The sequence below is a fragment of the Homalodisca vitripennis genome, chromosome 4 (assembly GCF_021130785.1).
Source record: "Homalodisca vitripennis isolate AUS2020 chromosome 4, UT_GWSS_2.1, whole genome shotgun sequence".
NCBI classification, from domain to species: Eukaryota; Metazoa; Arthropoda; class Insecta; order Hemiptera; family Cicadellidae; genus Homalodisca; species Homalodisca vitripennis.
In genome coordinates this window covers 117,545,259-117,569,849 of record NC_060210.1, presented here as the reverse complement: position 1 = coordinate 117,569,849, position 24,591 = coordinate 117,545,259, and the positions used below count along the sequence as shown (strand labels likewise).

General features: G+C 35.5%; 1 protein-coding gene across 3 annotated transcripts in view; it reads right to left on the bottom strand.

The window, feature by feature from the left end:
* Window positions 1–24,591, bottom strand: part of LOC124359994 (STE20/SPS1-related proline-alanine-rich protein kinase) — a 128,766-nt gene that overhangs the window by 70,745 nt on the left and 33,430 nt on the right. The window contains exon 1 of one of the 3 annotated variants that reach the window (XM_046813215.1): window positions 6,887–7,045. The exons of the other annotated variants lie outside the window; for them this stretch is intronic. The gene's annotated coding sequence lies outside the window, so the exon portion shown is untranslated. Of the gene's footprint in view, window positions 1–6,886; window positions 7,046–24,591 lie in introns of those variants that run through there. 3 annotated transcript variants of the gene reach the window in all.

The window sequence follows — 24,591 nt, the reverse complement described above, 5'->3', positions numbered from 1 at the left end:
AATAGCAATTTCTGTTTATTTCCAACCAAGATTGCCCGTGGTTAGTGCTGATTAGACGTTTAATCTGCGCCTAACATTGAGGAACCTTTGGGTTTCCCCTACGGCTCTGCGGAAAACACTTTTTCGGTACAACTACCGCCAGATTTATGTGAAGAGGCGTTTATACTGAATATTGTATCGACGCTTATGTATATACAAGGCAGAAAGTCTCTGCATGCCAAATTTCATTTCCATAGGTCAATTCGTTCTCGAGGCATTCTGCGCAAAGTTGAACTTCACTAACGCTCGACCAAATCCCATGGAGGGACATGTAGAAATGAAGCTGAGTACAAACTGACAAGTCGGAGGATCAATTTGTTCTCTAGACATCGTACGGACAGATAGTCAGCAGAGATCTTTTACAGCCCCCTTGAAAGATGGGCTGAGCATTAACTCAGCGTTAATTATAAGAGAATCTGCCATATCCATGACTATACAATGAGAAAATGTTAGATGCTTTTCATGACCGGTACCGACACAGATAAGACCGTTAAGTCCCGCGAAACACCGTTATCTTCCACCCACAAGTTGATACAAGTTGAATTTGCTTTCAAAACCTAATGTGTGCACTTTTTAGAATTGCTTTAAAATAAAACTTTTATCCACCAAAAGAACCTCTGGATAGAGCTTTTTTGGGGGTATGATCTTGGGTATCTTCCTCAGATCTGCTTTTGGTCGGTGGCACTGCTGATAAAGAACCCTTATCAAGCAAAACATTACCTTACGTTTATGGAAACGGTCAATAAAACTAAAAATCGTATGATAAACGACTATCTTTTACGATATTTGTCAAAAGCTAGAATAGAACGAACTTAAATTGGCAATTCTCCGTTAGCTAATGGTATTGAACTTGATTTTGTGGTATTATATTATCAAGGACCGATAGGACCTTCTTAGAAAATCGCGTTTTTTGTGCAGTCACCTGTGCAATAATATTTGATATGAAGGTCCTAGAAACAAGACATATGGAAATTAGGAAAAATTTAAATATTAAAAAAATATAATAAGTATAATATGTTAAGATATGTTTTGAGATATGTTTGTGTATTGAGTATCAATGCAATGAAAAGGTTACATATAATTGTAAATTGATATCAAAATCCTTATAAAGAATCTCAATTTCAACTTCAATTACGCAGGTTCCTCTTCTCCAAGGAAACTGTATTGATTTTGCGATCATACGGTCAAAATTGAGGACTATAGATAAGTGTGATTTCAACAAGAAAATAATTATGGATTGCACAAATTTGCACAAAAACTTACTAAAAATCTATACGTTATTTTATCTTGCAGCATATTAACACATGTGATAAAGTTACCTTGTTTTATTGGTTGACAAGACGCTACGTCCTGTCGAATCATCCGATAATCATTTGTGTTCTATTTAGCTTATTTAATTTTTTTACATAATTTGTTTTAGTTATTTTGGACATTCTATCAAAAAAGCGCCTATTTAGGATTCAGTCAATGAAATAGATTCTTCAGGTTCCAAAGAGAAATAAATATGCAACACGAAAGAAGTTATTATTTTATACGAACTACTGATCTAGATATGATGTTATTAAGAGCGACACTCGCGGCACGAGGGACCATTTAACATATCGTTTAAACTGATGACTAACGTTCATCGATCATTGAACAAATCGTTTAACCTCTTTTAACACTAACATATTCGTCAACCAGTCAGTTAGTTTTATTAGAACGAATATTGTACAGTTCAACGAAATTCTGATCGATAGCAACTGGTGTCGTAACGTCAAATTTCTACTTATCTATGCAGTATTTCATATCTGCTGACAATTGTTTCATGGCTGCAAAATTAGAAAATGTGTATCCAAAAATGCTTTGTTTTATGTCTGTCCGTGTATAAGTTTTACAACATTTTTTTATTCGTCAACAGTTGGTGACAGAGCGGTTAATTATTCGGTAGTAATTTCATAAAACAGAGCACGTGTTTCTAAACTCTTTAAAAATAGTGACGGAAGTTCAAAATCTTAAATGTAGAAATCAATAAGGTTTTACAAATAACATATTCTTAAAGATGCGAATTCTAAAAATTCATATTAGGTTTCTAAAAATTAGTCAACTTAATTAGATACATGCTGAACCAATTACAACACATAAACAAAGTGATAGTAAACTAAACAGAGGCGTAGTAAGTTACAGAGGTCACTGATAAAACTTGGTACATCAACCATCAAATGCTTTTCCACAACAATGAATGCGTATCTACAAAAACGGCCAAAAACGTAGCTATGGTGGGAAGAGTTTATTCAATGTGAATGTTGAATTATGCTCCAGTTTACCTTCCTCTTAGCGCAACGTTTAGAATCTGACGCTATCACAGACTTGACTCATGGAATCTGAAATCATGTTCGTCTGATGAGATAAAAGTACAAAAAAGGTTGACAACGAAGAAGCTTAAAATGAACTCTAAATCATTTCGACATCAGAGGCACCCAAACTATTGTGTAATCTTGGTGAGTAGGTGCACAATTGAGTGCACTACGATGTTTTGGACACGATCTCTAAGTACGGAGCAATCAGACTCAAACATGACTTCCAAGAGTCAACTCTGTGACTGTATCAAATTCCAGACGCTGCACTAAGAGGAGATAAACTCGACATTTACACTGAATAAACCCTTCCCTCCATAGCTGCGTTATTTGTAGAAAACTCGGTGGCTTCACTTTTTGGGTCTCTCTAAACGAATGACCTGAGTCATTCTGTGAGTCATCAGGTTCCAAGAGGAAGGTAAACAGGAGCTAAACTCAACATTCACATTAGGTCAACGAGGGATTGTGCCAATTTAGTAAAATTCTAATATTTCTGTTAAATTCCGCCGGATTTTCATAAACTTGGTATAATTTTTTAGTTATAACTTTTACTAATCTTGATATATTATTAAATACTTAACTTTAATGAATTTATAAATCTAAGATTTTGAACCATTGCTATTTTGTTTTCACCTGAGTAATCAAAAATCAAATAAACAAATCAGTGATCAATAATCACACGAAAAGACATGCAATACTATTGAACTCAATCTAGACTATTTATAAATAAAGTTTCATGCATCATTTCAAGTCCACAGTTCAATTCGTTCACAAGAGTTTCCCCTGAATGACTCGTCCACACTCAACGGAGGGATGCATTATCTTTGAAGTCAATTTTGTCTGAAAACTATATACATAGTTTGTAACACAATTTGTATATAAATATTGGTTTTCGAGACACACTGCCAGCCCTTAAGTTATAGACTTCGCTAACGGCCAGCCAATTAGATTTCATAGCTGTTTGCCTTAGCAATCTTTTGACAATCCTACTTATTATGAGGATGGCTGTGATAGCATGAAGAAGTCTCTACCGACTGCCAGGTGGGTCATTTGGCAGAGATAGTCGGTGTTGTGGGTGACATCCGTCGTTAGTCTATTGGCCTCTTAACCCACTCTAATCCCCCTTTCCCATTACAGATTACACACCTGCTCAGGTAAAACAGCTGTAAATGAATCTCACTTCTGGTGCTTGCACAATATTCCACGAGAAGTACGTGCTGCCTAGCATTGCTTACTTGTTACATCTTGGACATATCTTGGTCACCTATCACCTTAAAAACGAATTTTTTTATGTAATCGGTAAGTGATTTTATCCCAGAAAAAAACAAAGTCGATGACGAGGTATTGTGAAATCTCAAATCTGAGCAAAATTCATTTTCGTATTATTAACAATTAATAAAATTTAACGACTCGTAAACGATACATCGTATTGTAACTTGAAATAAAATAAACCTAACAGCTTTGGAGATACAGTTCTCAAATCGCAAACCAAAAGGGACAGTTTAAAATAAATTAAATTTAGAAATGCATCAATTAATATTGTTTTAAAACAATGTTAACTTTGGCGCGCAACCCAATTTATGATATATTATATGTATCACAAATAATTTATTTTCTGGAGATGTGTTTGTGTTCGGTAAATTATTATAAAAAAACATATAGAAATTTCCAGATGTCATTATTTTTTCAGTATATGCTAAAGTATCTTGTCAGGGAGGGTTTTAAATACTTCCCTCATTTCCTTGCATATTCAAACGTTACTCAAACAATGTTCCCTTTTCGTGTTAGTGGGGAATTTTTCAACGTCTCAAACAATTGTGGGATTTTAAAATTGAAATACAAAAAAACTAACATAATTTTAAATTTGATTTTGAAACTCCTGAAAAACATTTACATCTTATTTATATATCTTATATTTTACATGTTAGTTAATTAAGTCACATGACCTCTTACACAGGATTGACCGAATCGCACTTAGTAATTAATGGAGAGAGCTAAGAAATTACAAGTCACAAGTGGGCTGTCGTTAAACATTGTTGTAATAAATAATTTAAAATTCAGTTATAAATTAATAAATGGACTTTAGATTACAATTATCATAAATAATTTATTTTCTAATGATCTTTTTGTGTGAGCTTTGTTAAAAGGGTAAAAATATTATTCCCTTTCCCAACTTAGTGAAATTTTCAAGTGTCATTATTTTTTCGGAACCATCCAAACTGTACGTTTCTTTAATTCTTCTCACACCGAGCAGCTTCGACTGTGCTTATACTGTTCAGATTTTACATTAACCCCTCATTGGCATTTTAATGAAATTACATCGCAATGACTCTAAGTTTTTCAGTCCTTACATATTTAGATTATATAATCCATTGAGTTTCATGTAATGATCTTCAGTGTATTTCTCCTTGAGTAACAAATACAACCCCACACCTTACCCAGTTTTTTAGACTGTTAACTCACGCTGTATGTTCAAGTCTATGTACGAGCACGTGTGTCTGTGTTGACTGGGCGCTGATTACATTATGATAATAGCCGGCTGACGCAGTAAGCCTGCCAGGCAGCGCTAGAGTACGATCCGGCTAACATGCTCGTGTGGGTATGCAACATAACAAGATCGCGTTACATAACATACCAATAGCGTTATATGTAATTCGGTGTTGAGGGAACTGTGTGTAGTATCAACTCAGCTTGTCTTTCAATTATATCGACCAATTTTACTGCTACTATGATTTGCAAAATATGTATTACCCATATATGAAGTTACTTTCTGTTTTTCAACAAAACGCCAGACGTTTTTGGAATAATTACGTTTTATTTAACCAAATAAACGAACAATGGGTCGTTCTATGCACAATTGCACTATTATAAATACGTTAATTTTTCCAAACGTATCTTGCTCAATCTAATAATTCCGCATGAATGTTGTAAAATGATTCATCAAATCCTCAACGGACAAATTCCATGGCAATAAACATCTATGTTATATATAGATGATTAAAAGTTGTAATATTTCAAGGAGCTTAAAAATGACAATTATACAGTCAAAAGAAGATTTTAAATGACGTTTTTGTCTTTGTCAACAGAAATAATGTCAGGATATAGTATAATTTAATTGGTTTCAAAATTGTAGATATAATATAGCGAGCGCATTTTCAATCATCTCTTCTTTAAAGGTATGAACGGCGATTCATTTTTTAAGGAGAGCCCGATCCCCTTTTTGATCCTTATTCTGCCCGTCCTCATGGCCACTGGCCTGTGCTAGGATCTTATCAAACAGAATAAGGGGGAGAATTGATACAGTACAAGGTCGATGGTACTTATAATAAGTGCAACGGTAACAGACAATGTGAACCTGCGCTGTCAAAGTTCAACGTCTTAGACCGCTCGCCATCGGTAATATGATTATTATATAACTGTCTTTGTGATAGTTTTATAATTACTGAACGGTAGTACCATTATTGTACGATTATGTATCAATCCAAAGTATACTTCGTACCCATTTTGTGATATTGTTATTTATTTTAAGAGCTATTCATTTGTTTTGGATAGCGTAGTACCAATTGGGGCCTAGGATTTTACAAATATAAAACAAGGACGCGTTTATACCCTAAGAGTCCGGGGCCCAAGCTTCCAGAGGACAGGACACTAAATACAGACATAGAAACAGCTGTATGTTGAACAAACATAGCTCCAGATATATACAGTATATATTAACTAGCTAGTCAGAGAGAATTTTAAATACTTCCCTCACTTCCTTGCGTATTGAAACGTTTCTCCTTCCCGTGTTAGAGGGATGTTTTAAACGTGTGAAATAGGTCCAAGATGTGTAACACTTTTAACGTTAACCCGTATCAGCCCAGATAATAAAGTGAGAAATGAACACTCTGTGCTAGACTTTTATATGTTAAATAGAATAAAAACAACAGTAATTTTAAAATGGATTTAGGAAACCCTGAAAAATTTTGATGCCACATTACATATTTGACACATTGGTTAAATAGGTCACATGACCTTTTACATACGTAGGATTATCAAATCTTACTCAGAAATTTAATTTCTAATGTAGAGAGCTGAAACATAATGTATCACAAGCAGAGTGTCGTTAAACTTTGTTTAACCCTAGTGACTAAAGATCGCTCTTGTTTTACACCAATATATATACATCATTCGTAGTACTCTTATTGTCTATATCTGTTAGAGGTTAACATGGCTATTACACTTGTTTAAACATTTACTTGATATAGCCGTTGCTGTTGTAATGTAATCATTATAGTGTTTTCATTTAAATCGTTGCTTGGACACAAATTGTTTATTCAATGAATGTTACTCCATGAACAGTACACTAAACATTCGTAACATTTGATAAGAAACCAGTTTTGTATTTACTAAAATCATGGAATAACTTTTTATAATATTAAACTATTCTTAAGATTGCCATTCTTTAAATATCCATAGACCTACTTAAAGCAAAATTAAAGTTAATGGATTTACTTTACAAGACAACTAACCTTGTTGTTGTTGATTGCAGCGCTCGTGAGAGCAAAAGAGAGTTCTTAACAATATGCAATCTTGATGTACCATTATCTTCTCTCTTGATACTCTTGGATAGGGACAATGAGAGGTTTCAAGAAGAGATAACCCCTATCAGAGCTAGAGATGTTTTCATGTACGGAAAAGTTATATTGTATTTGCAGCAAGAATCTAGTGATATTTACATGATGCGAAGATAATAAATTGTGTCCCAGAGACGCATTGTGGTTCATATTGTTTATTCTGTCAGTGTCAGATCTATTTTGCAATGTTATACGCAAACAAATACGTGTAAATACGTCTAAATTTATTCTGTTTTTGACAGTGGAAGATTTGTTAAGACAACAACGTTTTTATGGACTTTTTCATTGTTTAGTGTTACGGAAAAGCAGTAACACTACCTTTCGATAGTTGCAAACTGGTCTCTGTGTCAGGTGGTTAAATAGTCTAACATATGAATACAATCAATTGAAAAAATCATAACTATTACATATTTAATATGTTGAGGTTTTTCTCCTTATACAGGGTAACTTAAATACACCTATAAACTTTAGGAGGTTGTTCCTGGGGTTAAAAACCAAAAAGTTTCTATAAATGTATGTCCTAAAATGCATCGTTTTCCGTCTATACGTCTGTTTGTATTTTTTACATTACAATTTTTATTCTAAACAATCATTAAAGGTAGAGAATATTTTCAACATATGCTAATCTAGTAAAGATTGTCAATTAAAAAAAAATTAAAACTTTTAGTCAACAAAATTCATCGCATCAAATGGAAAGCATATCAAACATTTGTTGCAAAGTGATCCCTAAGGTTTTGAAATCACTGCTGTAGGTACTGTTAATTTGTTCCGTATTTCTTAGTAATGACAGATTAAAACTCTTTTTGATGGTGAGATACTGTTGTTCAATTTTCTTAACACTTGTAGAATACTTTTATGAAACTTGGAAAAAACTTGCAAATACGATATGTTACTAGGTTAAGAACAAGGCCGCAACTTTTGATCTCTTGAGCGATTTCAATAAATTAGGTACCATTTGCTTTTAGAATAAAATTTATACCATTTTTTTATTCCAGTACATTTTTTATACCAGAAGTAGTTTTTTAAAAAATCATCATTAAAATTTTTAACAAGCCGCCGTTTTGAATTATGTTGACTAAAAATGTTTCCATTTTTTTAACATTCGCGATCTTTACTAGATTAGCATATGATGAACATTTTAACTTTTTATCTTAAATGGTTGTTTAGAAAAATAATTTTAAAGTACATAAATAAATAAATAAACATGCCTTTTATTTCAAGCAATTATCAGATACATCTATTTTTCATAATAACTCACGTCAACATAATTCAATATATTTTAGACACTAAACTTATTTAAAACAGTTAAAAGTACAAAGTTAAAAATATAAAACGTTCACTCCAGTGAAAAGAGGTGCTTCTTTAGCTGAAGTTTAAAATGGCGACCTTTAAGCAATTTAAGGTCACAAGGGAGACCGTTGTACAACTTTGGACCAAAATGGGAAAACCCCCTTCGACCAATCTCCAACCTCACTTTGTTAAAGTGAAGTTGGTCACTCTGCCGAGTGTTGCGGCAAACGATCTCGGCACGACTGCACAGCCTTTCTGCCAGGTACCGTGGCTCCCACTGGAACAGTACATCGTTTATAAGGCAGCAAGTCTGCATCCTACACACGGAATCCATGGCCATGAGTCCTGCAGCATCTCAAAAGGGTGACACGTGATCTCTTCGACAGAGCCCGTATACAAATCGAATTGCAGTGTTTTGCATTCTTTGAATTCGTTCTGCTCTTCCTTTGAGATGCTATTGCCGTATGCAGGAAAACAGTAATACAAAATTGGCAACACGACAGACAGGACAAGACGCAGCTTAGACTCTGAAAGGATGGATCTCAGCGTATACATGCCTCGCAGTCTCCCCAGTGCTCTCTGAGAAACAAACGACACATGGCCAGAAAAACCCAGCCCACTGTCCAGCACAACGCCGAGCGTCTTTACAGTGTCACTTACACTCAAGTTTTCGTTGCCAATCCTGATTTGCACGTTGCTCTCTTTGATACACTGCACCTGAGCTGCTGATGCTATGTAGAGAACTGTGCATTTTTTAGCGTTTAGCTTAAGACCATGTCTCCCCGACCACACCCGCATGCTCTCCAAATCTGAATTTACATTAGCAATAGCCTCCTCCAACCCATTTAACCCAAATGGCATATGCAACTGGCAATCGTCGGCATACAGATGGACTTTGCAGTGGCGCACACAGTTGTCCAGATCTGATGTGTACAATGTGAAGAGTACCGGGCCTAGACAACTTCCTTGAGGGAGGCCCCTAGCTTTCACCAGAGGAGAAGAAGTCATCGTACCAATCCTCATCATCTGTTGTCTCTCAACAAGATATGACCTAAACCAGTTTAGTGTATTATCCCCGAAACCAAGAAACTTCATCTTTTCAAGCAATAAATAATGGCTAATTGAGTCAAAAGCCTGGGAGTAGTCAAGCACTTGACTACATAACACAAACAGACGGACAGACTGAAAACAATACATTTTAGGACGTACATTTACAGGAACCTTTTGGTTTTTTGACCTCAGGAACAACCTCCTGAAGTTTGTCGGTGTATTTCATTTACACCCTGTATAGCTTAGAAAATGCATTGGAATAGGGGCTTTATAGCTTAAGATGGTACAATCAAGTTTGGATTTGAAACATATTTTTGTGTTAAATTCACAGTGTCCAAATCTAAGCAAGTCAAACAAGCCACATGAATTTTGCTTTTACACAGATTTTAACTTTAGCTCAAAATCGAATTCCAGCGTTGTGAAGGTATCTCATCGCAGACTTGCGTCACAGACTGAAATGTATGTGAATTTAACATTCGTATTGAATCAACTCTTCCCACCATAGCTAAGTTATTTGTAGAAAACACGGTTGCTCCACCGTGATATGAGAAAAGTCACAGTGCACTCAGTTGTGTACCTGATGAGACAACGAGAACGCCTCTTCACCTAGATTACATTTCTTGTAGTCTAGGTGTCTCTGACGACGATAACGATGCCAACAGTTCGTTTTGAGCTTTATTGTAACTGACTTTTTTAGATTTCCTCAGACGAACGTTGATTTCCGATTCCAGGAATCAATGCTGTGACAGTGTCAGATTCCAGACGCTGCAATAAAACGTAGGTGAACTGGAGGTAAATGCAACATTTACTCTGAATCAACCCTCCCCACCCCTAATTACGCTAAAATATTGTTGAATCGCTCTTTCACAATGTCTGAGTACTTTCTATAATAAGTTCAAAAACATTTCATTACTTATATGATTTGAATTTATTTTTTACTCGTGGAACATCGTTTACAATCCAAGTTTGTATAAAAATTACTATAATACGCGTAATTTTGATTATTTGCAGAATTCATCACGTCTAACTTAAAACGTTTGAATATAAATGGAGTGTATAAGTAAAATATACATAAGAAGGTGCAGAAGTTATAAAAACCCCAATTTATATAGGTTAAAAACAGTCGAAATTTCTATTTTTATTTCTCAGGCATTTCTTTTTGTGAACTCAACAAGTTAAAGAAGTAGCAACTGAAAAGCATACTCTAGTCAGTGCGTTCTTCTATTTCTATTCGTTCACAGATGAAACGAGAGAAAGCGCCTAGCGCCGCGCCGCGGCTGTGCTGTTTGACCTTGACCGAATGCCGACTTTTTTTTACTTTTTTCGTATCTCTTCAGGCGCACATGACTTCTGATTACAGGAATCAAGTCTTGACAGCGTCAGATTCTAGACGTTCCCTAAGCGGAAGCTGAAATGGAGCTGAACTTAACATTCGTATTGAACCAACCCTTTCCACTTCCAAGTACTTGCGCAGATATTTAAACATCTTTCAGACGAGATTCAACATTTGTGTGTTCCCATAGAATTGGTTTTTCCATTCACTACTAGTAATACCGAGCGGCAATCGATCTTGAAGACGATTTTCTGAAGATGTTCCAAACCTGCAAGAGATCTAAGTTCGCCTTATTGAGTTACTATCTCACCTTCGTGTCTATGACGTCTGCGAAAAACCACACTTTTACCTAACTTACCGAAAGCATCTTCGTAATTAGCCTCAAAAAATTCTTGCTAAGATTATAGAGTTACTGCATTGGGCCTGGCATTATCTACAAGTAATTTATACGGCTTTGAACCGTAAAACTGTAAACATTTTGACAGTAAAAGTTTTTGTATCCAGGTGTAATATTGTGTAGCTTTACACCTATCTCAAACCTTCACAAGCTTGCCTTTGTATATTTATATGCCTTGGTTTGAAATCATTTCTCAGTAATATACCAATTGATGATATACTAAAAATTAAGTAAAAAATAAACGTACAATATAACAAAAACTAATTAAAATATTAAAAAATGAAACGCTCATTAATTTTATTTACTTACTAATACTCCATTTGTTCTACCATTTTAAGAGCAGACATCTTTAAAAAAAACTATAAGTTGATATGTACTGAGCTACATGCACAGTATTTTCAATCAATTTTGGTCCGAAAGTACTGTCGTACAATTTCGGACCAGAGTGTGAAAAGCAACGTTTTCACGTTTTACTTTACAAAAATTTAGCAGCCATGGCGGCCGCTGCGTTGCGAGATCTCTTCCCGAAACAACAATCTCTCACTCACGTAATAGGGTTCCCCGTGTGACAGGACCTTGTGGATCACACAGTATGTTAACATTCTACATAAAACTAACAGCGACAGTTTACGAGAAGGTAACACGTGATCGAATAGTTCCAAGTTAAAAATTAGACGAATAGCTGAGTTCTGAAGACCCTGATTGTACCTTGGTATTATGCGGAGGCCACTATTTATGGATGAGTTTTCCTAATCGGGGATCAAAATACATTACTATATTATAAAGAATAGCCTTTATTTAACCTATTTCTAAATTCACAAGTCATTGCAAATTTTTAGAGAAATTAACTGAGAAATTATTGTCATTTAAAGCATAAAAACTAGACAATTTTTAATCAGGTGCAAGAAAAACGGCTGAAGAAAAAATGTGAATTTTATAATTGTGCGAGTTATAACTTTAAGAAGTTACATTTATTCTGTTCATTTCACTTAAAGAAATTATACTTTTTAATTAAATATAATTTTTTTAATACATGCTTTTAAATTAATTTAAAATGGTCCATAAATTTAAAAATAGGTTACTCCCTGCTTGAAGAACAATGCATGAGTGATCAAACAAATTACTTTTCCTATATTCGGGAAAGTTTTCTTAAAAAGCTTTTCATTTAGCATTAAAATATTTTCCAAACCCAAAATCAAGGAGGGAAATAAACTCAACCACTCCTTGAATATGACATTCGGTCGTTTTCGCTTTGGTCATTTTATTATTGACATTTCATTGTTATAAGTTTAACAGCTCAAAAATATTATGATTTTAGTCAGTTTACTCGCAACAAACTGCACGAAGCAATCTGCACCTAGCATCTTCTACCTAGAAACAGGTGTGCGAGGCATAAAAGGCCAGAAGTAAACTACCGCATGTTTCGTATACCTTTGATGCTCACATGAATTTTCATTCATTTACACATCCTTTGTCACGTAACACGTTTCTCCAAGTTCACATTCGAGTATATATTATGTAAAATATCAAGAATTACATTCATTTGTGCACATATTTCGGTCCCAATAAATTATTCCTGGTGTTGCGCATACAGTTGAGTTTGTCTTGTATGTCCAAAAATACATATATACATAGATTTCAGAAGCCTACTTCGGTCAACAGTCTACTTCCGGTTCAGGTAGTAAACAGACGGAAAAGTTGATTCTACTCGGCCGAATTTGACATCAGTGTACGAACATTTTCAGTGCTTAATCTGCAACGAATTTTACTGTGTCAAACAATACGAGCATTTTTCAGGCAGGCGGAATTTTTTAAAGTCAGTATTAAAACGAACGAGGAAGAAATAGTCGATACATTGCATTTGATGAGTTGTCTGCAAGATCTGCATAACTTCATCCCAGCAACTTTCCCTTTAATGTTTTTGACATCGTAATTGCTCCAGGGCTGGACGTTGCTACACTTCTACAACAAAGTTCTCTGTATGGAACACAATGTAATCAAGGTTACAACACAACCAGACAAAACAAAAATAACCTTTGACCTCTCATGGTTTGGTTTGTAGTTCAATCCAAAACCGCCTGGGGCCGATGCGCGCCGACGTTCTGCAAGAATTCGCGTCAGATACGCGGAATTTCAGCTCGCCCATCGCTTGGCATAAATTCCACCTCTCCGCTTGTTGACAGGACTGTCGGCGCGAGAATCCTGTTCGTATAGTATGTACCGTAGGATAAGGTAGGTCTTAAATGACAAACTTTTCAGCCACCGACTTTCGGTCGCGGTCTTTCGGTCCGTATAGTTAAGCTTTTAACAGGCAGAGTGAAAAATCCAAATGTACGGTTGAGTTTAAATTTAATAATATCCATTTTAACTACAGGGGAACCACGGTATATAGGTGAAAGGCTTTGGTACCGAGGAGAGGATTGCTGAACGCATCACACACCAAGACGGGAAACTCCACTTTCCTAAAGTGAGGCTGGAAGTCGGAAGAAGAAGCTTTTACTTCGGCCCGAAACTATACAATGACCTTCCCGTAAGTATGTTAAACTGTTCTTTGTCAAAGTTCAGACAAAGGATAAAAAAGTGTTTTTAATATAATGGGTAAATATGTGTACATGTTTGTAGCAATAGGCTGTGATTTAAGTGCTGTTTATTAATTTAGCTTTAAAATGTTAACGTTTTTTATTGCATTGTATTTAATACTTTTATTACTCAGTGTAGTTAGAAAATAAGTATTTTTGTAGTATTATGACCAAAGTTGACCTGAAAAACAGTTTGTACTTAGAATACGCTTGGAAAATAAAGGCATTTTATAATTAAACAATCATACAACTGCATATCATGGGCCAAATACTATAGTACTAATCCAACAATTAGGTTTTTATGTCGTTTTCGATATCAGTACTGGGTTTTACACTGACTATAAATTTTAATTGTCAAGTATTTTCTTCCTAGTGGCCTATCCTGAATTCTTCAACGGAGTAAAACGCCTTTCACACCAGGAGGTGTTTTAATCAAAATTTGAAACATTGGGATTATTTAGATGTTTGATACTCTCAAGGAACTTATTGGTGTCTCACGCTAATTTGAGACGCCAAGTGGTAAAACGTTGTCGTTTTGGCTTGGTCATTTCTGAAGTTCTCCGTCTTGCTTACCAAATCATATTTGAATCGACAGTACAAGCCGACCTCGAGAATATAAAGATAGGGTAGAGTTACACTTCAACCTCCCTGAAGGCATTTAATTTTAAATTAATTCTGACAGCTTTTTTTATACTCTAAATACTCTTTTAAGTTTTTATTTAGAACAGACAGCGTGTCTTCCTATTGAACAGGCTGACTTTGGTGCTGAATCTCCTAGTCAAATCGTCCTTGAGGTAACCTTCGGAAACCCACGCAGACACGCACACGCACACGTACACGCAGACAAGAACTTTTCGATCAGGCCCATTTACAGGCTTCGCTTCGCTCAGCCAAAAAACAGTTTCCAGAGTTGTTAGGCGCTGTGTAACGCTGCACGTAGACGCCTACACACAGCATGTTGTATTGTCATCGATGTTATCTCTGCAGTACGAGTCATGTAGGTGCCAGCGAGAGACGAGTGGTGAGTGGTGAGTGAGAAGCACACACGGCGGACACTCACTCACTCGTCAGTGTCACTCACACGGAATGTACAACTGACACATTACACGATATCGATAATTGTCTGCAGGGTATAGATTACGCCCACACAGTACGTGTGCAGGATCGTCTATTAGTATTGGACGGTTCAATTATTTTACAATCGTTCAGTTATAAAGATTGTCTCTTCCTGTTGACCTCCAGAATCTTAAAATGTCTTGAGCCACAATCGGTTTTTGTTTTCTCAGAGAAACAAGTGAGAAAATCTTATACGATGAAACGTAGATTACCTGGAATACTTGGAAATACAGTATGAGATCAACAGTACTTATAGGAAGTACGTCGGTTTCATACAGTATAATCTGCGCTATGCCTAACTCAAACCAAAGGCAGACTCGATCCCTTAATCTAGTCTAATGGATTTTAAAAGTTAAAGTAATAAGTAAAGTAATGTGTTATTTTACCAGACGAAATTAAGAGCTAAAAAGCTCTCTCTAACACTTAATCTGGGGACCAACGGCTTAAATGTGATTTCCGAACCACCACCAATGGCCGGGCAGGCGAGCTGCTTGCAAAGACAGCGGTCACCCATCCAAGCAGCAGCCACATTTGATATTGCTTGATTTGGTAATCTCGCGATAACCGCTGTACCTGCTACACTGCGCCATTGCCGATTTAGGGTTTAGGGGTTTGAAAAAGGTTTATGCTAAATTTATACTCCAGATATCTTTCCTGAATACAAAATGATTTTTATCACTCTACACGAAATTACCGGCATTTAAAGTAGGCATTTGAGACCATTTTGTATTTAGTAAAAGACGTCTCGAAAGTATCATATAATCTCGTGTCCGCGTCCTAAGTTATTCAAAGTCAAAGGTAAATAAAAAACGTTTTTTTACGATTATCTCGGTTTCAATCGCTCCAGTGATGTTATCATATATTATAAAAGTTGTAGAGCATAAAGTTTCGGACAAATTTGATTTAAAACCTGTTTTATGCGCTCTATCGTTTTTGAGATAGAGGCCGGTAAGCGCGAGCGCTCAGCCATACACACACCATAATGCAAAGTCATCCCAAGAACGTAGCCAGGAAAAATATTGGGGGGGTCCGGACAACTGATATTTTTTGTTGTGGACAAAGAGTAAAGCCTCATTTTGTTTCTTAAAAAGTTGTTGACCCGTTTCTTTGTTGAGAACGATCTTTCAGCAGTACATGTCATTAATATTGAATAATTTAAGTAATAATAATCGTTTATTAAAAAAGTAAATGAAGAAATTGAAAATTTGGGAGGGTCCAGGCCCCTTGGACTCCCTCACTAGCTACGTCCTTGGGTCGTGTGTGATATTTCCTTTAATTTTGAATAATTCGTATTATTTATCAGTCAATACAATTTATTCAATTGCATTTTACATATTTTCAATATTTTCATTTAATAATACTTACCTACTTTGCGTAGTTATATACTCATTAAATGAAATACATATTGTATCACTCAATTTATTGAAAGTAGATTTTAAGTATATAATACGAACTTCAATTAAGTATAGACATTTGAAGTATATATTGGACCCATTTTTATACTAAAATAACGACTAATTTTAATAAGCACTACAAATGTTCGATATGAGCAACGTTAGTACTCTACAAAATATTCAGGCGATGTTCCAATTCCACCCACCCTCTCAACATTCCCTGTGTTATGGGTCGCATTGTGTCTGTTATACTTGTGTATGCCTTTTTATTTGACATATCCTCTACAGAAAACAATCGCAAGGCATAAAGTGGCATTAAGGCATTTATCGAAGATTTTGTGAATTTTTTATGCAAATAATGTACCTTATTTTTCACCACTCTTTTCCAAAAACGCTATAAAATAGCTCCGGTGAAATTGAAACCCGGAACGCTCACTTGCGGAAAGAGCCTAACCTACACACCACAAAGTTCACCGACCTAGTCTATGCTTAAGTTTTAGATTTTTAACCGACCACCCAAAATCCCTCCTTTGAGAATATGATGATGATATAAAAATTTTTGTAGAAACAAAGAATCTGGCCTTAACTGTGTAATAGGTATTCCAGACCACTCTTGAGGTTACAGCATTAGAGACAGAGTAATGATTCAGCAATAAAGAGTTACATAATATACTATTATCTAGGGCGCATTTTGTTACGGCTTTGGAGCAGATGATTAAAGTGTTTATTTAGAAATAACACACTCTTTGTAGGCTATGCGTTGACTATGCATAGTCGCCAATCTGTACAGAGACTCTCTGGAAAAAGGTATACCACGTTATTGCTCAGGTGAAGACAAACATATTTCACCATAATATCAGTCTCCGATGCTTAGGTTCCCATCTGTCTATCTGTAGGTGTTTTTTATTTTTTTTTTAATAATATCTTAAAAAATTAATTAAATTATACCAAATTTGGCTCAAATGTTGACGATAACAACACCAATTACTGAAAAATTTTAAATTGATTTTGATATTTTAAAAATAGCACCCATTAAAACTTGTAAACTTTGAATATCTTAAAAACCAGCAATGTTTCTAAAAATCACAGACATCAAAGATGCTAAAGGATTTTATCACAAATCCAACGATACCAAAATTATTTAAATCGAATAATAAATAACTTATTTAGAGCAGATTTACTGTGACAAGACATGGCCAACATTGAAGTTCTCAGCGAATTGCCAACAATACAAAACTGAATAAACGGCAGCTCTCAGTGTATTCATATACTGCTGAGAACGTTAAGATAGTGTACTATAGGCAGTTAAATTTTATCAGTTGTCTATATTTGCTATAAGTAGTCTATTATATGGTTAAGAGTTTTCCTCAAACACACAGTATCATACTGAGCGCTCTAGGGTCATGGTTACAGACGTTCTATTACATTGACTTGTTCGTTCTTATTCATCACCGTGCGCTTTAATAAATATCTAAAGAACTAATATTTTTATACTATGTGGATATTTATTTCATCAGATTACATTACATTACAAGATGCCAAAAAAGTTCGCTTTTGTCCTAAATAAAATCGATTCGGAAAATTATATAGTTTTTTACGCAAATCCAGTTTTTTTAGATTTATGGCTGTTGTAAGTCATTTTAACTAAAATTTTATTTTTCGAAAATTAAATTCAGAATTATTAAATAATTACATAGTATGCTCACTATTCATAATCCATGCACTTAACGCTTATTAATAATTACACTTTATTTGCTACGTTTCTTCTAAATGAGTATCTATTGTTTCAACGTCAATAAATAAACTAAAATATATAAAACCTTGTACAAAAAGTCCTTTGGTAGTTCCACACATACAATAAGTTTTTTAAAGTTCCAAATTACATACAATTTACAATTTACACACAAATTACATTTTTATTCTTGACGAATTGGTAAGCAGGAAGCTGCTTATATATTTTCAATACAGTTTATATACTGAATGTCTGTATTTTGCGTACATTATTACTTACTGATGAAATATTTAAAAAAGTTATATCTTTTTTATTGTTTATTGTTATGTGTTTACAATCGAACAATCGAATACTACAGGCGTAAACATGCTTCGCTGAGGTTGTGTGCAAAATTTCACATCTATAGCTCATTTTAATTCCTGAGATATTATGATAAAGAAAAGAAATTGTTACATATCCACGGCAGAAAAAAAGATTGTGTCAGACTACTAAGTAATAGGCTGCAATGACGCTCAGCCTAATTCCATGGTTAGACATGCATATAACTCATTTCTGTCCATTTTTAAATGAAGATTTGAGCAAAATGTGAGATATACATATAATCTTTATCGATATATCTTGCCACATCATACATTCATGTTTTTTTTTATTACGTTAGGTTTCATAGCAGAGTTTAAATAACACAAGTTCGAGTGAGGTTGGGAGGGTACTACAAGGCAAGAGTGTGTTGAAACCAAATCTTGTCACCAACTTTTAACAATGACTTAATTCTATTTTTTTTTTTTTTTCACTGTTTAAAATTTTTACATAATATCTTAATATGACCATGACAAAATCACATACGATTGTTGTTTATAAATTTATTATTTCTGCTACTTTCTCGTTGCCATCATGGTTTCCCATAAGACCAATGTAAAAATATTTGCTAACGCTCAGCCAATACCCATGGAGTGACATGCACCAACATCGAACTCAGTGTTCCTCGTGTAGAAATAAAGCTTCGTGCACAATTTCGTCTATAGGTCAGTTCGTTTTCGAGATATCGACAGACAGACAGAAATGAAATTTTCCAGCCCGCGGGTTATAGGCTTCGCTAACGCTCAGCCAAAAACCATTAAAATATCATTGGCATCCCCCAACGTGCAAACATCTTGTAAGACGCAAATATATTTTTTTCCCTGGAAGACTGCCTCTCGCAACTATTCTTGTGCTATCAAATTGAAGAATGTCTTAATATATCCAACGATCATGACATCCAAACCCCAGAGCCATCATCCGCTTAAAAGATGAGTTCCATCAACATATTGAGCAAGTCTGCATGAATAGCTCTATAACATCACCCCTAATATACCACCTTTGTGACACAATAATGAATATTTTACCCGCTCTGAGTAAACGTAAAACATTTGTTTGGAACCCACATCTATAGTACAAAATATTATGAAAAAATCTACATATTTAGCGTTCAAAGATAGCACTGACATGATGTGGTGCAATATATATTTGGTTGGGATATTCTTTATTTTTTTTTAAACTGGTTAGTCACAGCTCTTTAAAGTTACGTTTTCTGAACCTAGGAAATGTCGTAAAATAATCATTCAACGAGGGGTTGTACAGTTTAATGTATGAGTGTCTTATCACTCTATTTGAAAAACTGTTGAATCTGAATTGTTTACAGTTTATATATAACATTTCTGAAATTGTTATTATTTACAAAGACTTTTACCGTTGTTATTATAATAGCTTAGATTGTAAATTTTAAATTCTTATAGTTAATCTTTAAATACTTAAGTTTGTTCTATGTTATGCCTTTAGAGTTATCTTAAGGGGCAGTGATTATGAAATTTAATACATTTAGCGAACCAAAACTCTATTGCGCCATTTTGAAACTGTGAAGACATGTTTATATAACAGTAAATTGTGAAGCTACCGCACAAGACCGCGCATTAAGTTAACACTACACAAGAATCAGTGCCAGCCCCAGTGACCTTAGTGCATACTTATGTAAGGAACTAGTCATGTGATATATTATACTTACTCGATAAGGCAAACACGTGATTTTATGCAAGTATGCGTCAGCTGGGATTCTATTACTACATTGGTCATTTCAATCATTAACTTCGATATAATCGATAGAAATAATATATTTTTAAGACTTGTAATTTATTTGTCACAAACTCTTTGTTTTTATACAGCAATGCAGGAGTGAGTTTAGATTTTGTGTTTGTTGGAAACAGGATGGTGTAAATGAAATTTATGTGGATGATGATACATTATGTATGAACATACCGGCTCTGATACATCCATAGAAACGTTGAATGGTCCAAATTATGTAACCTTTCGGATTATCTGACCTTCCCAAAAACTTTTCCGGCTGCAGAACTATCAGTTATGTGACGCTCTGTTAAGTGTTCTTCGGCCAAGGTCGTATCCCGTCACGACTTATCAACTTGGGCGGTCAGAAAGGTTAACTTGCGGGAATAAAATTAGAATTCAAGTTTTCAGAGAGTAAACAATAGCCTATCGGTTAAACGGATCGCTGCTGTTATTAATAGCCGACATTACTGGCCGTCATTTTGAGTTTAATCCCAAAAGTGAAATGTTAAATCTTAATCCCTATTACGTCTTTTTTGTTATAGCACTATGGAGAATATTATATAGAAAAAGTCTTGAACTTTTTTAACTTTATCGTCTAAACATGTACGATGCATAAACTTGCACTAGACTGATTCAAAAGCTGTTGGTGCATATTAATACAATTTATAAAATGACCCTCGCATAACGCAGGAGTTAAGCTGCGCCTCTTTAACCAAGAGGTGAAGAGTTCTATTCCCGGGGTGGTTAATACAATTTTGCAATCGGATTTGGGCCGTTTCCTCTTAAAAACATATCGTATAGCATTAAAATTCCACAGGCGTATAAAGATCCCCTTTAAGGCCAACAGCACAGTGTAGCGGGTACAACGGTTATCGCAAGATAACCAGATCAAGCAACGTCGAGCGTGGCTGCTGCTTGGATGGGTGACCACTAAACAATCCTGTTCTTGCAAGCAGCCCGCCTGCCCGACCGTTGGTGGTGGTTCGGAAGTCACCTTTAAGCCGTTGGTCCCCAGGTTGTGTCAGAGAGGGCTTCTTAGCCCTAACTTCACCTGGTGAAATAGGACATCATTACTTTACTTTAAAAATTAGAAATTTCCCATAAGTCCATGACTAGAATTACCGACGTGAATGTGTTTGAGATTTATTACTGTTTCTGAGGGTAAAACTCAAGTTGAGTTTAATGAAACGGGAGGATAACAAAAACATTTAATAACTCAAAAAATAAAAGTAAACTGCAGGAATGCTTGTATCTATACGTAGTTATTTAGTTTGGAGAATGCGCGGGTAAACCCTTTGCACATTAGACGATTCTGCCCGTGCGGTTTTCAACCGGACGGTTTTAAATCGTGGACGGTTAATTTTCAAACAGCACGATTCCTCCCGGATGGGAACAAGACAATCGGACAAATCGAAAACAACAGTTCAGTTATGTTGGAGGTGTGGTCTTGTTAATATGGATTGTGAACAAGTTATTGCATTATGGCTTCTGTATCGTCGGCGGAGAAGAAAAAGGTGCAATCGATCCAATTAATCAGAGACTTAAGGAAGTCGGGACCTTCTACGTATTATTTGAAGACCTTAGAATTGACGACCGAAAGTTTTTGCAACGTCAACCGCCAAACCGCGATCTAAAACCAAACCGATTCTATACTGCAAGGTACAGCGCCCTTATGACAAAAATCTAGTGTGGAAGCGTGAATGTGGTCACATACGCCTGGCACTGGACGACTGTAACACGGATACAAAAGGTCTCCTGTATTTCAATTTAAAAAATTGTCCGTCCGGTTTTTTCCCGGAACGGACAGACTCGTGTAATGTGGCCTTAGTGGCAACAATAGTGGCCTGTGCGCCTGCTTATATATACTCCACTCTTTCCCATTTCACGGGTGTCCACCATACATGCATTTCTTGTTGTTTTACATATTGCATAAGAATATTAAATGTCTTACTTACTTCATTTTTACAAAATAACTATAGCTCGAAACATTATAGTTCCGGTGATGCTGAAAGTGCTCCAAAAAAGAAAATAATGCCCAGTCGGGGTGAAGAGTGAGAGAGATAGAGAGAGGGGGAGAGTGTTAGTTTTGACAATAATGAGTAGCGTGTCAAGGTGCCTCGTTATGTGCCAAGTGTGTTTAGTCAATGTGTCGACAATTGTGTGCCAAACAGTGACACTTTCCTTCTTGTCGCATTTGTTTCGTCAACGTCAGCGCTTTTTAAACGTCGTCGCTTTAATATTCCAAAAACTATAGGCCTACGGTAATGCGAAAAATAAAAATCGTTTGGATGCGGATCAATTAAAAATTTACATTAAGAACATCTCCCATAATTTTATACCCATAACAATGGAGTCACAATTGTCAGAAGTTCAACTTTGTTTATAAAGGTGCCGTAACGGCCTTGAATTTTACGTCACAAGAACAATATTAAGCTTCAAACACTTTTGCGGCTCTATATAATTATGGATTATTTAAAAGATTTTATTGATACGCATCAGAACAGTTTAAGTTTATATTCTACGTAGTCTTAGTGTACTTTTTAAACATTTAAACGTCAGAGTTTAAACATATCGAAAATGAAAAAGCGTTTGGATGCTTTTTTCCCTTTATTTTATGGGACTAAAATCAAAATGGCCGTCGATGAGCCGGCTCTATTCTAGAATACGGAAACGTATTTCAGGGTATTGTTCCCAAAAGTTAAATGTTGAAGACTGGCAGACTGAAAGGCTAAATTATCGAAGGCTGCTGACAGTTTTATTTACACTATTTAGTGATCTGTTGTACTTGAATCCTACCGAGAATTTTCTACCGTCTGCGAAATTATCACCGAACTTTGTAAAGCGTCTAAACACACAGGCCCTTCTGTGATGTGTTTGCTGCTGATAAAGGTTTTGAAGGCTGATGGATCTTGAGCTGACATATTGTTTAAGGGCCGCCGTTCCGGGTCCAAAGTCCAGCGGATGAGTCACTCAGGAGTGCAGTGGCAAAGAAAGACAGCCGAGCACGGGCTGAGTCATTTCCTGTCCCCTGGCCTGCCCGGGCCTGCCACACCGGCCAGCAGTGGTCAGTGACCTTGGTGGCATTCGGTCAAGGTCAAACAGTACAGCCGCGGCGCTAGGCGCTTTCTCTCGTTCCATCTGTGAACGAACAGAAATAGAAGAACACACTGACGTATGTTTTTCAGGCGCTACTTACCTAACTTGTTTAGTTCACCAAAAGAAATACCTGAGAAATATGGATATAAATTCCGACAGTTTTTAACCTTTAGAATTAATTTGGGAGTTTAGCACGTGTACACCTGCTTATATATTTTACTTAAGCAATACAATTTTTTTATTTAGTCACAAATGATGAATTCTACAAATAAAAAAATCATGCGCATTATAGTAATGTTTGTACAAACTTGGATTGTAAACGATGATTCACCTGTCTAAAACAAATTCACATCATAAAAGTAATGAAATGCTTTTAAACGTATTGTATGAAGTGCTCTGATATTTTGAAAGAGCTTATCAACAATATTTCAGCGTAGTTAGGTGTGGGAAGGGTTGAATCAATTTAAACGTTGAGCTTAGCTCTAGCTCACATTCCTCTTAGGTGAATATTATCTCCTGGGGTCTGGAGTCATGTTCGACTGAAGAAACACAAAAAAGGCTGTGACGAAGAAGCTCAAAATGACATTCGACACCAGATAACCTAGAATACAAAATATAGTGTAATCTAGATGAAGAGGTATTCTCGTTGCCTAATCAATTGCACATTAATTGAGTGCAGTGCGATGTTTTAGGCATGGTCTCTGTACAGTGTGAAACAACCGAGCTTTCTACACATAACGGAGCTAATCTCAACATTCACATTGAATCAACCCTTCTACACATATCTACGTTATGTATAGAAGGCTCGGTTCCTCCACCTTACTTAGAGATCGTGTCTAAAAACACCGTAGTGCACGCAATCGTGCACCTGTTGAGACAATCAGAATACCGCTTCACCTAGGTATTTTGTGGTCTAGGAGTCTCTGATGTCGAAACGATGTAAATAGTTCTTTTGAGCTTCTTCGTCGCCGACGTTTCTTGGATCTCTTCAGATAAATATGACTCAAGATTCTAGGAGTCAAATCTGTAACTGAGTCAGATTCTAGACGCTGCACTAAGAAGAAGGTAAACTGGATCTAAACTCAACATTCGCAAATATTTTAGCGTTCAATATTTCATGTCAAATAAATGTTATGCATTGTTGATACTTAAATAAATTGTTATATAATGTGAATTGTTATATAATATGAACTTTGATATAATGTGAAGATGTTACCGATCAGATAGTCTGTAACTACTCTTTGTCACTATTTTATCAAAACAACCAAATCTTTCTGCATGAATGAAAATATGATAGGAATCTCTAAATTAAAGTACTTAACTTTTTCCAAATTAAACTTCTTATATACTAAGGGCTCGGACAATTCAACGGGCAGGATTAATACTTCTTTAACAGTTCACTGTTGTACGAAAATAAATGATTATGAAAACTAAAACACGATTTAAAATTAATCAAAATCTATTTTATACAAAATAATTCTTAATTATTTATGTAAGAATATTTAGGAAAGGTTTC